At 41.0% G+C, this 14,225-nt stretch overlaps 1 protein-coding gene across 1 annotated transcript in view; it reads left to right on the top strand.

Moving 5' to 3' along the window:
- Positions 1-14,225, top strand: part of OXSR1 (oxidative stress responsive kinase 1) — a 91,288-nt gene that overhangs the window by 37,079 nt on the left and 39,984 nt on the right. The gene's annotated exons all lie outside the window — the stretch shown is intronic.

Genomic DNA, 14,225 nt, shown 5'->3' with positions numbered 1-14,225 from the left:
CTGGCCGGCTAGGTGGCTGTCCCCTTATTCCCTCACCGCTGTATGTGTGTCCCTCCTGAAGCTGCATGCTCCGTCAAAGAGGATGACCTTCCCCCTTAGAGGAGAGGACCGTTCTTTGGTCAGCGATATACGAGTAGCTGCACTCCCCTGCTAGAACCTCCAAACAAGCTCTCAAAATAAGCTTTTATGAAAGAAAATTGAAATCACATCAAGAATCGTTTCTAACCACAATGGCATGAAACTAGAAATCAGCTACAATGAGAAAATTGAAGTAAACACAAATACTGAAGACTAAACAACATGTTACCAAACAGCCAATGGATCAAAGAGTAAATGAAACAGGAAATCAAAAACTATCTAGAAACAATTGAAATGGAAAACACCAACTTTTCAAAATTTATAAGATACAGCAAAACTGTTCTAAGAGAGAAGTTCATAGCTATCCAGGCCTATCCCCAAAAATGAGAAGAATCTCAAATAATTCTAACTCTACGCCTAAAGGAACTAGAAAAAAAAGAACAGACAAAGCCCAAAATAATGAGAAGGAAAGAAAGAGTAATGATCAGAGTTGAAATAAACAAAATACAAATTTAAAAAACAATAGAAAAAAATAAAATTAAAGCTGATTTATTGGAAAGATATATAAGATTGACAAACCTTTAACTAAGCTCATCAAGATAAAAAGAGAGCCCAAATAAAATCATAAATGAAAGAGATGTACAACTGACAGCATAGAAATACAAAGAATCATTGAAGACTACTGTGAACAATTGTATGCCAACACATTTGATAATCTAGAAGAAATGGATAAATTTCCAGAAGTGTGTAACTTTCCAAGACCGAATCACAAAGAAATAGAAAATCTGAAGAGACCAGTTACTAGTGAGGAGATCTAATCAGTCAGAACCTCTCAGCAAACAAAATTCCAGGATTGAATGTCTTCACTGGAGGAGTCTACCAAATTTTAAAAGAAATACAATAATCCTTCTCAAACTCTTCCAAAAAATAAAACAGGAAGGAATATTTCCAAACTCATTTTACAGGGCTGGCATTACCCTGCCAGATACCAAAGCCAGACAAGGATACTACCAGAAAAAAAAATTACAGGTTGATGTTTCTCATGAACATAGATGCAAAAATCCTCAACAAAATATTAGTAAACTGAATTGAACAATACATTAAAAGAATCATACCATAATTGAGTAGGATTTATCTCAGAGATGCAAAGATGGTTCAACATTTGAAATTGATCAATACGCTCTACCACATTAACAAAATGAGGGATAAAAATCATGATCATCTCAAAAGATACAGAAAAAGCATTTGACAAAATTCATCATCCTTACATGATAAAAACTGCTAACTGGGTCTGGAGGGAATGTACCTAACATAATAATATGTTATTATATTATTATACTATGCCATAATAATATGACAAAACCACAGTTTGCATCATGCTCCGTGGTGAAAAGCTAAAAGCTTTCTCTAAGATCAGAACAGGACAAGGATGCCCATTCTCACCACTTTCTTTTTCGTTTTTGAGAGAGGTAGGAAAGGACAGATGAGAAGCATCAGCTCATAGTTGCATGACCTAGTTGTTCATTGATCGCTTCTCATACGTGACTTGACCAGGGGGCTCAAGCTGAGCCAGTGATGACCCCTTTACTCAAGCCAGTGGCCTTGGTTGGGTTCAAGCTAGCAACCTTGGGATTTATGCTCGTCAAACTGATGAGCCTGTGCTTAAGCTTGCAACCTCTGGGTTTCAAACCAGGGACCTCAGCGTTCCAGATCAACTCTCTATCCACTGTGCCACCACCCACCAGGTGCACCCTGAGCTCTGTTATTGAACATGTCACTGAAAGGCCTAGCCAGACCAAGTAGGAATGAAAAAAAGAAACAACATCCAAATCAGAAAGGAAGAAGTTAAACTCTCTTTGCAAATGGCCTGATATTATATATAGAAAACTCTAAAGACTGTATCAAAAAGTATAACTAATAAACAATTTCAATAAAGTTGCAGGATACAAAATCAATGTACAGAAATTAGTTACGTTTCTAAACACTAAGAACACTCTATCAGAAAGAAATGGAAACAATCCCAGTTACAATAGCATTAAAAAGCACAAAACACTTAGCAATAAATTTAATCAAGGAGGTAAAAAAATCTGTTGACTGAAAACCATAAGAGGTTTATAAAAAAAAAATGACACAAATAAATGGAAAGATAGGTTAGAAGACTTAATATTGTTACAATGTCCATATTACCCAAAGTGATCTACAGCAAGCGTCCCCAAACTACTGCGGGTCCGCATGCGGCCCCCTGAGGCCATTTATCCAGCTCCCACCGCACTTCCGGAAGGGGCACCTCTTTCATTGGTGGTCAATGAGTACTGTATGTAGCGGTGCCGCAAAACGCAGCGTCGCTCACGTACAGTACTACTTCTGGTGATGCCGACGCATGCGTCATGGCTCTGGAAGTGCATCATATCACGTTATGGCTAGCAGTGACAAATATGGAACCGGACATTGACCATCTCATTAGCCAAAAGCAGGCCCATAGTTCCCATTGAAATACTGGTCAGTTTGTGAATTTACTTGTTCTTTATTTTAAATACTGTATTTGTTCCCGTTTTGTTTTTTTACTTTAAAATAAGATATGTGCAGTGTGCGTAGGGATTTGTTCATAGGTTTTTTTTATAGTCCGGCCCTCCAACGGTCTGAGGGACAGTGAACTGGCCCCTGTGTAAAAAGTTTGGGGACCCCTGATCTACAGATTCAATGCCATTTCCATCAAAATTGCAATGGCATTTTTCACAGAAATAGAAAAAAACATTTCTGCTTGACCTGTGGTGACACAGTGGATAGAGCACTGACCTGGAATACTGAGGTCACTGGGTTCGAAAACTTGGGCTTGCCCAGTGCAGGTACATAAGGGAAGCAACTACAAGTTGAAATAAGAAAAAACATTTCTAAAATTCATGTGGATCCACAAAGACTCCAAATAGCCAAAGCAATCTTGAGAAAGAACAGCAACACTGGAGGCATCAGTTCCTGGCATAAACACAGACACATAGAGTAATGGAACAGAATAGAGAACTCAGAAGAAATACACCCATGCAAATATGGCAAATTAATTTTTGACAAAGGAGTCAAGAATATACAGTGGGAAAAGGATAGTCTCTTCAATTACTGCTGCTGGGAAAACTGGACATCCTCATGCCAAAGAATGAAACTGGACCCTTATCTTATACCATAGACAAAAGTCAACTCAAAATGGATTGAAGACTTGAACTTAGAACCTGAAACTATAAAGCTCCTAGAAGAGCCCTGGCTGGTTGGCTCAGTGGTAGAGCGTCAGCCTGGCATGCAGAAGTCCCGGGTTCGATTTCTGGCCAGGGCACACAGGAGAAGCGCCCATCTGCTTCTCCACTCCTCCCCCTCTCCTTCCTCTCTGTCTCTCTCTTCCCCTCCCGCAGCCGAGGCTCCATTGGAGCAAAGATGGCCCGGGCGCTGGGGATGGCTCCTTGGCCTCCACCCCAGGCGCCAGAGTGGCTCTGGTCGCAACAGAGCGACGCCCCGGAGGGGCAGAGCATTGCCCCCTGGTGGGCAGAGCGTCGCCCCCTGGTGGGCGTGCCGGGTGGATCCCGGTCAGGTGAATGCGGGAGTCTGTCTGACTGTCTCTCCCCATTTCCAGCTTCAGAAAAATACAAAAAAAAAAAAAAAAAGAAAAGCTCCTAGAAGAGAAGAGAATATAGAGGGTAGGCTTCTTGACATTGTTCTTGGCAATGATTTTTTTTGGATTTGACACCAATAGTAAAAGCTACAAAGGCAAAAATAAACCACTGGGACTACATTAAAAAGCTTCTAAAACAGCAGAGGAGACCATCAACAAAATAAAAAGGCAGCCTACTAAATGAGAGGAAATATTTTCAGACCAGATACCTGATCAGGGGTTAATGCCAAAATATACAAGGAACTTACACAATTCAGAGGCCAAAATAACAACAACAGAAACCCAACCCAATTAAAAAATGGGCAAAGGACATGAATATACATTTTCCCAAAGAAGACAGGTAAATGGTCAATGGGTACATGAAAAAATGCTGGACATGTATGAGGGTAATGCATATGAAAACCACAATGAGATGTCATCTTACACTTGTTAGAATGCCTTTTAGCAAAAAGACAGAAGATGCTGAAAAGGAAACCCTTGTGCACTGTTGGTAGCAATGTAAACTGGTACGGCCACTATAAGAAACAGTATAAAATTTCCTCAAGAAATTAAAGGTAGAACTACCACATGATCCAGCAGTTCCATTTCTAGTATATACCCAAAGGAAATGAAATGACTATCTCAAAGAGCGCTATACTCCCATATCCATAGAAGCTTTATTCAAAATAGCCAAGATATGCATACAACTGAAGTGTCCATCAATGGATAAAAATATGGTATGTATAGAAAAAGGTAAATACCACATGGTACCACTTATAAGTGAAATTAAAAATAAAATGTTGAACTAATTGAAACAGAATAGAAAAGTGGTTGCCAGAAACTGGGGTGTGGGAGAACTAGGGAGAAACTGGAAAAAGGATACAAACTTCAAATTACAGGATGCGTAAGTTCTGAGGATCTAATGTATAGCATGGTAGCTATCTATATATGCAGTAAATTCTTAGTTAACGGTAGATTCTGCAACTTTTAAGCAAAATGATGTGTAATGAACTCAATTTTACCATAAGCAAATTGATATAAACAAGCATTGAGTCGATGCAGCATCTCATTAATATTATAATGAAAAGATGTTGAACAAAGGACATTAATATAGCACTGGCTGTAGTTGGTAACAATATATTGCATTATTGCAATTTGCTAAGAGACTATAATTTAAATGTTCCCGCCAAGAAAAAAAAAAAAGAAATATGTAAAGTGATAGATGTGTTAATATACTCAGTGGGGGAAGATTCTTTCTCAGTACATAACATATCAAACCATCACATTGTACACTTGATATATCTTACAGGTTAGTCAATTATACCTGAATTTAAAAATTGCCTATTTAATCCTAATCCCTCAACAAACAGACAGCAAAAGCCCAGAAAACAACTGATTAAAAGATTGACTACCAAGTTGTAAAACTGAGGTTTTAAGGCAGGGATAGTCAACCTTTTTATACCTACCGCCCACTTTTGTATCTCTGTCAGTAGTAAAATTTTCTAACCGCCCACCGGTTCCACAGTAATGGTGATTTATAAAGTAGGAAAGTAACTTTACTTTATAAAATTTATAAAGCAGAGTTACAGCAAGTGAAAGCATATAATAAGAATTACTTACCAAGTACTTTATGTCGGATTTTTGCTAAGTTTGGCAGAATAAATCTTTATAAATTACTATAGTTAAATCTGTCTTTTTATTTATACTTTGGTTGCTCCACTGCCACCCACCATGAAAGCTGGAACACCTAGTAGTGGGCGGTAGGGACCAGGTTGACTACCACTGTTTTTTTTTGTTTGTTTGTTTGTTTGTTTGTTGTTTTCATTTTTTCTGAAGCTGGAAACAGGGAGAGACAGTCAGACAGACTCCCGCATGCACCCGACCGGGATCCACCCGGCACGCCCACCATGGGACGACGCTCTGCCCACCAGGGGGCGATGCTCTGCCCATCCTGGGCGTCGCCATATTGGGACCAGAGCCACTCTAGCGCCTGAGGCAGAGGCCACAGAGCCATCCCAGCGCCTGGGCCATCTTTTGCTCCAATGGAGCCTTGGCTGCGGGAGGGGAAGAGAGAGACAGAGAGGAAAGCGCGGCGGAGGAGTGGAGAAGCAAATGGGCGCTTCTCCTGTGTGCCCTGGCCGGGAATCGAACCCGGGTCCTCCGCACGCTAGGCCGATGCTCTACCGCTGAGCCAACCAGCCAGGTCCGAACTACCACTGTTTTAAGGAGTTATCAGAACACGGAGAGAAAAAGCAAGGTTACCAGCTCACACATACACACTTTTGAATAGGTTACTCTGAGAATTGCAGCACTTTAAAGAAAATCAGTGTAAAATGGGTGATATCAGCTATTTATAGAAACATCTCATTCTAAGAAAAAAGTAATTCTTTCTGATTGTCTAAATTATCTGGCCAGCTTTAAGTCTTACAAAGAAAAACAAATTCTCATTTATGAAGTTTAACGGAAACGGTTAACTTAAAGTATTTTTCATCTAAATTTATACTAGTTTTATACAAAGTTACAATAAGGTGTTAACAAATGACTTAAAAAGGAGGACTAAAGAATGGGCATTTGGAAATATATTTCCCACACTGTCAGGAAGAAAAGGTGCCCTAAGAACAGGACTCCTGTCCTTTGGATGGTGATAACCCTGTGAACACGTACCTCGATACTGGCAGTAGACATGACACAGTTACTGTCTCAGTTCTGATTCTGTGTTCGTCACACAATGTTCTCGAAATAAATGTGCCAGAGGCTGTTTACTGGCCCCCAATATGACTCACCTTCTTGAATTAAAAAAAAAAACAAGCCATTTTTACTGGGCACATGATCACCATAAGAAAGGCAACATTTCATAGCCATCCATGCAGGTCACTTAGAACCAAAGTGCAGTGCACTATTTACCAGGTTTTAGCACTACTGACTTTGGGTTCATCAGTTCTTTCTTGTAGGGGCTGTCTTGTACATTGTAGGATATATTTCGCAGCATTTCTGGCTTCTACCTATTACGGCAGTAGCACCTCCCCCCCAGTACCCACTGTGACAACCAAAAATGTCTCTAGACATTGCCAAATTCCTGAAAACCACTGCTAACGGAAAGTGGCATAACCTGTATTTCCCCTTTCCTTCCTGTCATTGAAATGTGGATGTGGTGGTAAGCCATCATACACTATGTAGCAAGAACTTAGAGATGGTAGAGCAATAAAATGGAAGGAGCCCAAGTCCCTGACTCTGGACTACCTACTGGGCATGTGGACTGATGTTACTAACACCCAGACTATTTATTATGTGATGAGAGAGAAAAAATTTTTTTCTATAGCCATGTAGCTGGTCAGAGATTGACAAACTATCCTACAGGCTGGATCTAGCCTTATGCCTGTTCCTGAAAACAAATTAAAAAAACAACAACACACACCCATTCATTTTCAGACTGTTTATGGCTGCTTTCCTACTACAAAGACAAAGTAATGGTGACAGGAAATCTGTCCCACAAAGCCTAATATATTTAATTCTCTGGCTTCTAAGAAAGTATTTGTTGACCTCTGGTATAGATGATAATGACAACTAGCATCCACTGAAATGTGTATATTAAAACTACTCTAAATGCATTGTCTACATTACCTCATTTAATCTTCACCGTTAATTCATGAGGTAAGGACTATTATCCCCATTTTACAGATAAGGAAACCTAGGCCAAAAAGTGAGTTAAGTAACTTGCCAAAGGTCACCTACCTATAGACGACAATACTGGGCATGTGGACTGATGGGTATACATTTGTTCAATATCAGTTATACATATTTGTAGTTGCTAGCTCAATAGAATTTAGAGCTGCCACTGAAATTATTTAAATAAACCAAATGGCTTATTAAATGTCAAAGTCTTCACTTCAGAAAACAATAAAAGTATATCTTTTTCCTAAACCTTTACATATGCAGAATTTATATAATTAATAGTAAATTAAGCTGAAATACACATCATGGTCCCTGGCTTTTTTAGAAAGCAGTGAATTGATTCACATGAAGTTCAGGCACCAATTTAGTCTGTGCTCAATTTTATATGATTTTAACATCTACTTTGTAAAATAGATCAGCTCTCATAAATGAGTATAAGAGACAGAAAAAATATTGAAAGAAATAATGGCCGTAACTGCCAAATTTGAAGAAAGACAGTACAAATTAAAGAAGCTTGAACTACAATTAAGATAAATACAAAAAGGTTTATACCTAGACTCCTCTTAGTCACACTGTTGAAATCTGAACACAAAGAAATATCTTGAAAGCTGCAAGAGAAAAACAGCTCCTCATGTGTGTGGGAGGGAGCTTTATATTGAATGTTTGTGTCCTCTCAAACTTCATATGGTGAAAGCCATTCTCCAATGTGAATGGAGAGTTAGAGGTGGGGTCTTTGGGAGGTGATTATGTAATGAGGGTGGAGACCTCATGAGGGGTATTAGTGCCCTTATAAAAGAGGCCCCAGGGAACTCCCTTGTGCCTCTGACGTATGAAGACACAGCAAAAACATAGTCTGTCTCCCAAGGCTCACAGCTCTGGTTCTTAAACTGCCCCTTTTTATTTCTGAAACCAGGATTTCCTTTTTTATTTTATGTTCAGCTATGTGACACATTTCCCCCTAACCTCGCCAGCAGCTCTTTGTGTTTGTGGCGAGGGAATAGTGTGTTTTGATGCAAAGGCCTGTGCAGTAATGATGAAAGCCGTGTTTGCCTCGAATCGTTTGCTGTGTTGCTGGAATGGATGTTCTCTAGGTCAGTGGTCCCCAACCCCTGGGCCGTGGACCAGTACCGGTCCGTGGGCCGTTTGGTACCGGTCCGCAGAGAAAGAATAAGTAACTTACATTATTTCCGTTTTATTTATATTTAAGTCTGAACAATGTTTTATTTTTTTAAAATGACCAGATTCCCTCTGTTACATCCATCTAAGAGTCACTCTTGACACTTGTCTCGTAAGTTCGACAATTATATTTAAAAATACCACAGTTTTTACGCCGGTCGCATAATTTTATTTTGTGCATTTATCTGTCCCACCCTAAAGGCCAGTCCGTGAAAATATTTTCTGACATTAAACCGGTCCGTGGCCCAAAAAAGGTTGGGAACCACTGCTCTAGGTCACTCTCTAAATCAGGGACTTTTTTTTTTGTATTTTTCCAAAGTTAGAAGTGGGGAGGCAGTCAGACTCCTGCATGCGCCTTACCGGGGTCCACCTGGCATGCCCACCAAGGGGTGATGCTCTGCCCATCTGGGGTGTTGCTTTGTTGCTGCTAGAGCCATTCTAGCACCTGAGGTGGAGGCCATGGAGCCATCCTCAGCGCCTGGGTCAGCTTTGCTCCAATGGAGCCTTGGCTGCAGGAGGAGAAGAGAGAGACAGGGAGGAAGGAGAGGGGGAAGGGTGGAGAAGGAGATGGATGCTTCTCCTGTGTGTTCTGGCCAGGAATCGAACCTGGGACTTCCACACACTGGGCCGATGCTCTACAGCTGAGCCAACCAGCCAGGGCCTAAATCAGGGACTTTTTAACCTTGACTACATATTGGGACCATCTGGGGAACGGTAATAAGTACCAATTTCTGGATCCACCATGTAAGGCCAGTGGCTGCTGCCATGGCCATGCAAATTCGCATTGAATTTGGGCTGATGGTAAAGGGACTATGGAGCCAGAAAATGGTGGGCCATTTCGTTTATTAGAGTCTCCTAATGGCGGACGAGCAAACAGGCAGGGAAGACCACTTCCCTCTCACTCAGGGCTCCCAAACCCCCACTCTTTCTCTGCCTTTGGGGACTCACAGGCCCCCACTTGCCTCACCAGGGCTCCCAAGCCCCTCAGCACTCTAGCAAAACAGCTGGGTGGAAATACACCTTTTCTGGCAAACAGTCGCCTCCTCCCTATGGAGGCAGGCAGTTTGCAATTTACAATCTGCCGCCCTGAGGGCAAGTACTGCAACCTTCAGTAGACTATACACACATGGTGCTGCCCAAGCCAATGCAAAATACAAGCCGAGCAAACCTAAACACACTTGTTTACCCAACATACCGCTAAAAATTCATTTAATTGATCTGGGATGAAATTTTGGTACTGGGACTTTTCAAACCTCCCCAAGTAGTTCTTATATGCAGCCAAGGCTGAGAACTGCTGCTATGCTTAGCTGAGAGGTATGCTGAGACTTCAGTAGGCGTGGGGGGGAGTTGTTTTACTGGGAAACAGAGATAGGTATTTGTTGGGCAGATAAAATATATTATGCTCACTTTGTTAAAGATGGCTCTGCCCATGTGGAAACCCATTGCCTAGGTGATATTAATGTATGTTGGGGGTGGGCTGTGGGCAGGCAGGATCCTTGTAGCCTGGGGCTTGGTTTTAGGACTAAGCCTTTCCCACCCTTTTTGATGTGGGGTGGTGCAATCCCATCATGCCTCAGATAAGTGACTTTGTATTAGAGACTTCCCTATTTTGTATATTGGATTAAAGGTTTTGATTTCTGCATTATAAAGTGGGGCAGACCTGGAGCTTGCTCTCTCGGTTCCTGAGATTAGCATTAGAGGAGAAAGCAGAGAGGAGAGCAGAGAGAGGCCACGTGGAGGAGGCCAGGAGAAGCAGCCAAGATGGCAGAGTGTTGAAGTAGAAGCCAGTTTGTGCAGAGAGAAGGAGATGGGGAACAGAGGTGAATAAGGCTGGTGAGCTAGAAATCTTTAATTCTAGGAAACCTGGATAAGTCAGTAGCTTTGTGAGCACTGAATGAGTGGGTTTTGGAGCCCAATGTTTGTTTTACTTGCCCGCAGGTTGCAAGCTAGGATTAAAGTTGATGGCCCACCAGTTCTTGGCTCCATTGTTTCTTTACCGACTATCCGAATCCAATGCGAACCTGCATGGGCCAAGCAGCTATGATGGTGGCTGTGGCCACTGGCTTCACAGTATTTTTAGTAGGTTTTGCTACCTCACATCTCTTTAAAGTCCAGTTGTTTCAGGTTGATTTGTGTTAGCCTGGTGGATCAGGTCAAATAGTTTTCCTCCATCTCTGCTGTGTTTCCCCTTGGTCCTCTAGACTTTAGAGCAGGAGTCCCCAAACTTTTACACAGGGGCCCAGTTCACTGTCCCTCAGACCGTTGGAGGGCCGGACTATAAAAATCTATGAACAAATCCCTATGCACACTGCACATATTTTACAGTAAAAAATACAAAATGGGAACAAATACAATACTTAAAATAAAGAACAAGTAAATTTAAATCAACAAACCGACCAGTATTTCAATGGGAACTATGGGCTTCCTTTTGGCTAATGAGATGGTCAGTGTGCTCCTCTCACTGACCACCAATGAAAAAGGTGCCCCTTCCGGAAGTGTGGCGGGGGCGGATAAATGGCCTCGGGGCCATAGTTTGGGGACCCCTGGCTTTAGACTGGGGTGAATAGGTCCTAAATTAGATTTATACTTTTCTCTCTGTGTCTACTTACCCAAGTATTTTTCCCAGTAAAGAATTTAGCTCTAACAGAAATGTTAGCTGTTTAATCAGTTTAATATGCCTACATGTAGTGTGCTTGCCAGCTTTTGTTATGATTTGTTTCTTTTGACCTTTTCCAAGTTTTCCATAAACTGTTTTGATTGATGAGTCATAAAAATGTTATGGGGAAAAACTTGTGTGCTGTACTAATGAGAAAGTCAAGCATGTCTATGGTATTTCTTTTCATTTTAAAAGGAATTTGTAGCTTTGGTGCAATAGTGACATGTGAGAAATGGCAGTAAGCCATGAGAAACAACTCACCATTCTTACTATTTAAGAGTGGATGGGGCACCTGGATTGCTTTATACTCTTTGTGGCAGAGTAAAAACAGTTCTTGAATCAAGAACTGGATTGATCGCCAGATATTTAGTTGAAAACCTTCTTGAAAGGTCAGTTGTCCTGGTGGTGTGTGAGGACAGACTGGGTGTGTTTGGTTGTCCAGCGAGCCATTTTGCTGCATGACTTTCCTCTGCTTCTCCTCCGGGAAGCGGTTCTGTAGATTGTGCATGACTTTCCTCTGCTCCTCCGGGAAGCGGTTCTGTAGATTGTGCATGACTTTCCTCTGCTCCTCCTCCGGGAAGCGGCTCTGTAGATTGTGCATGACTTTCCTCTGCTCCTCCTCCGGGAAGCAGCTCTGTAGATTGTGCATGACTTTCCTCTGCTCCTCCGGGAAGCGGTTCTGTAGATTGTGCATGACTTTCCTCTGCTCCTCCGGGAAGCGGTTCTGTAGATTGTGCTTGCGGTTTCCAAAGGGGGTCATGAATTCATTATCTGGCAGATGGCTCAGGAAAGGCAAAGGCTCTGCTGAAAAGGGATGACTGACTCTCTACTTATGAAAGACAAAACTTAGGAAACGTTATTAAATAGCTAATACATATACATGTCTTAAAAAGTTCAAACAGCACAAAAGGGCATACGATAAAAAAAAATAAGCCTCACTATCAGCTGTAGCTAAATTATGCTGATACTGTATACTCTTGAGATGATGTGATGAAATGCACTTTACTTCTGTGGTTTTCGCTTCAAGAACTCATAACACCCGTCTAATCATGAAGAAAACACGCACATTCCATTAGATGGGAGTCCTACAGGACACTAGATCGTTACTCCTGAAAACTCAAGGTCAGGCGTCCCCAAACTACAGTGGGCCGCATGAGGCCCCCTGAGGCCATTTTTCCAGCCCCCACCGCACTTCCGGAAGGGGCACCTCTTTCATTGGTGGTCAGTGAGAGGAGCACTGTATGTGGCGGCTCTCCAATGGTCTGAAGGACAGTGAACTGGCCCCCTGTGTAAAAAGTTTGGGGACCCTGCTGGTCATCATAAACAGGGAAAGTCAAAGAAACCATCACAGGCAAGAGGAGCCTAAGTAGAAATAACAACTAAATGTAATATATATACTGAATAGGATCCCCTGGAACAGAAAACGGGCATTAGGTATAAACAAATCTGAGTAAATGTTGGAGTTTTACTTTTAGTTAATAGTAATGCATCAGTACTGGTTTGTTAATTGTGGCAAAAATACCATAATGATGTAAGATGCTAACAGTAGGGGAAACTGTACTAGGTTATGAGAACTCCTCCGCACTGTCTACTCAATTTTTATGTAAATCTAAAACTGTGCTAAAAAATACAAGTCTTCCCTGAACCCCTAGTACTGTGGTCTGAAGGGAACCCACTTCTTGCCATTTTCTTGTGACTCCCTGTGGAGAGGTTTTAGGCCAATATAAACATAATGTGTGTATTCCTCTTCCTCCTGCTTTAAAAAAAAGGCAACATGCTACCTGTAATATTCTTCACTTAAGATTATATTTGGAGATAGCTCCATGTTAACACATATTATATTCATTAGTATTCATAGTATTTCGTTATATAGATATACCACAGTTTAACTGATGTCCTGTTGATGAGTAGTTCGGGTCATCCTATTTGACTGCATTGTATTGGTTTATAACCTTAAGGTTTGGAACAGAGTTAGGAGGAGCTGGCACGATGGGAGGGCATAATCAAGTTTTATTTTGATATTTAGTTTCATTGCTTGTTTTCATACTTCATTTTCTCCAGAAAACAATCAAATTTTATTTTAGTGTTTTCTTGGGTTTATTTAATATCATACTTAGTTCCATAAGAGGTTGAGACAGGCTGTGTCCTTTATGCTTATTGAAATCTATTTGATGAATATCTGGGAGATGCTTCTATGTCCTAATCATAATACTAAATAAATAAGTGCAGGTGATACAGAAATGTATTATGATATAGGAAGTGAGATGGCTCATGATGAAATGAGAAAGACCCAGAAGTATGATCATATTTTCATGATCTGTATTAACATTGTATTGTAACCTGATGTAAAAGCACAGAGAAGGAAGTGGCTAAACTATACATTGTTTTTTCCATTGAGTTTTAGGTGACATCCAGATGAGCTCAGAAAAAAAGGGAGTTGAAGGTTCATGGTTGACTCAGTTGAATGGTCTTTGTCACCAAGGGAAGGGAATGTCCTCAATTTTCTCCTGTTCATAAGTATCTAGAGTCAGAAACTTCAGGTTTGTAGAGCAAAGTAAGTTAGCCTCCACTGTAAGTCATCCTCTGGGAAAATGTCCTGTAAATTGTTTGTATTTATAAGCAGTACAAAATACTCAGCAACATAATTTTCTTATGCTTTAGTATATATTCAGGAAAGGTATTGCATACTCTGATATGGTGATGCTGCTACCTACAGTTGTGAAAACTGTTGTTCCTTGTTTACCAAGGAATGGTGATATGTAAAGATGGGAGAGAACAAGATGGACAGGAAAGGGATAAAGAATTGTGCTTTGCACTGGTCCCTTTTCATGACAAACGAGGCCTTCCTCCATGAGCTAGCCTTGCTTTTCTTTCTTGTCTAGATTCAAGGGCTGGCTCTCTTTTGTTTATTTAATTATACATGTTTTTAATTACAAAATAAATAGATGAGTCTTTTCCTACAAGATATCCAAACACAGTTCCCCTTGACTACAGTCTCACTCCTTCCCA

Source organism: Saccopteryx leptura, chromosome 10 (genome assembly GCF_036850995.1).
Source record: "Saccopteryx leptura isolate mSacLep1 chromosome 10, mSacLep1_pri_phased_curated, whole genome shotgun sequence".
NCBI classification, from domain to species: domain Eukaryota; kingdom Metazoa; phylum Chordata; class Mammalia; order Chiroptera; family Emballonuridae; genus Saccopteryx; species Saccopteryx leptura.
Note: the sequence above shows the minus strand (reverse complement) of the source record. Positions and strands in the feature narration are given on the sequence as shown.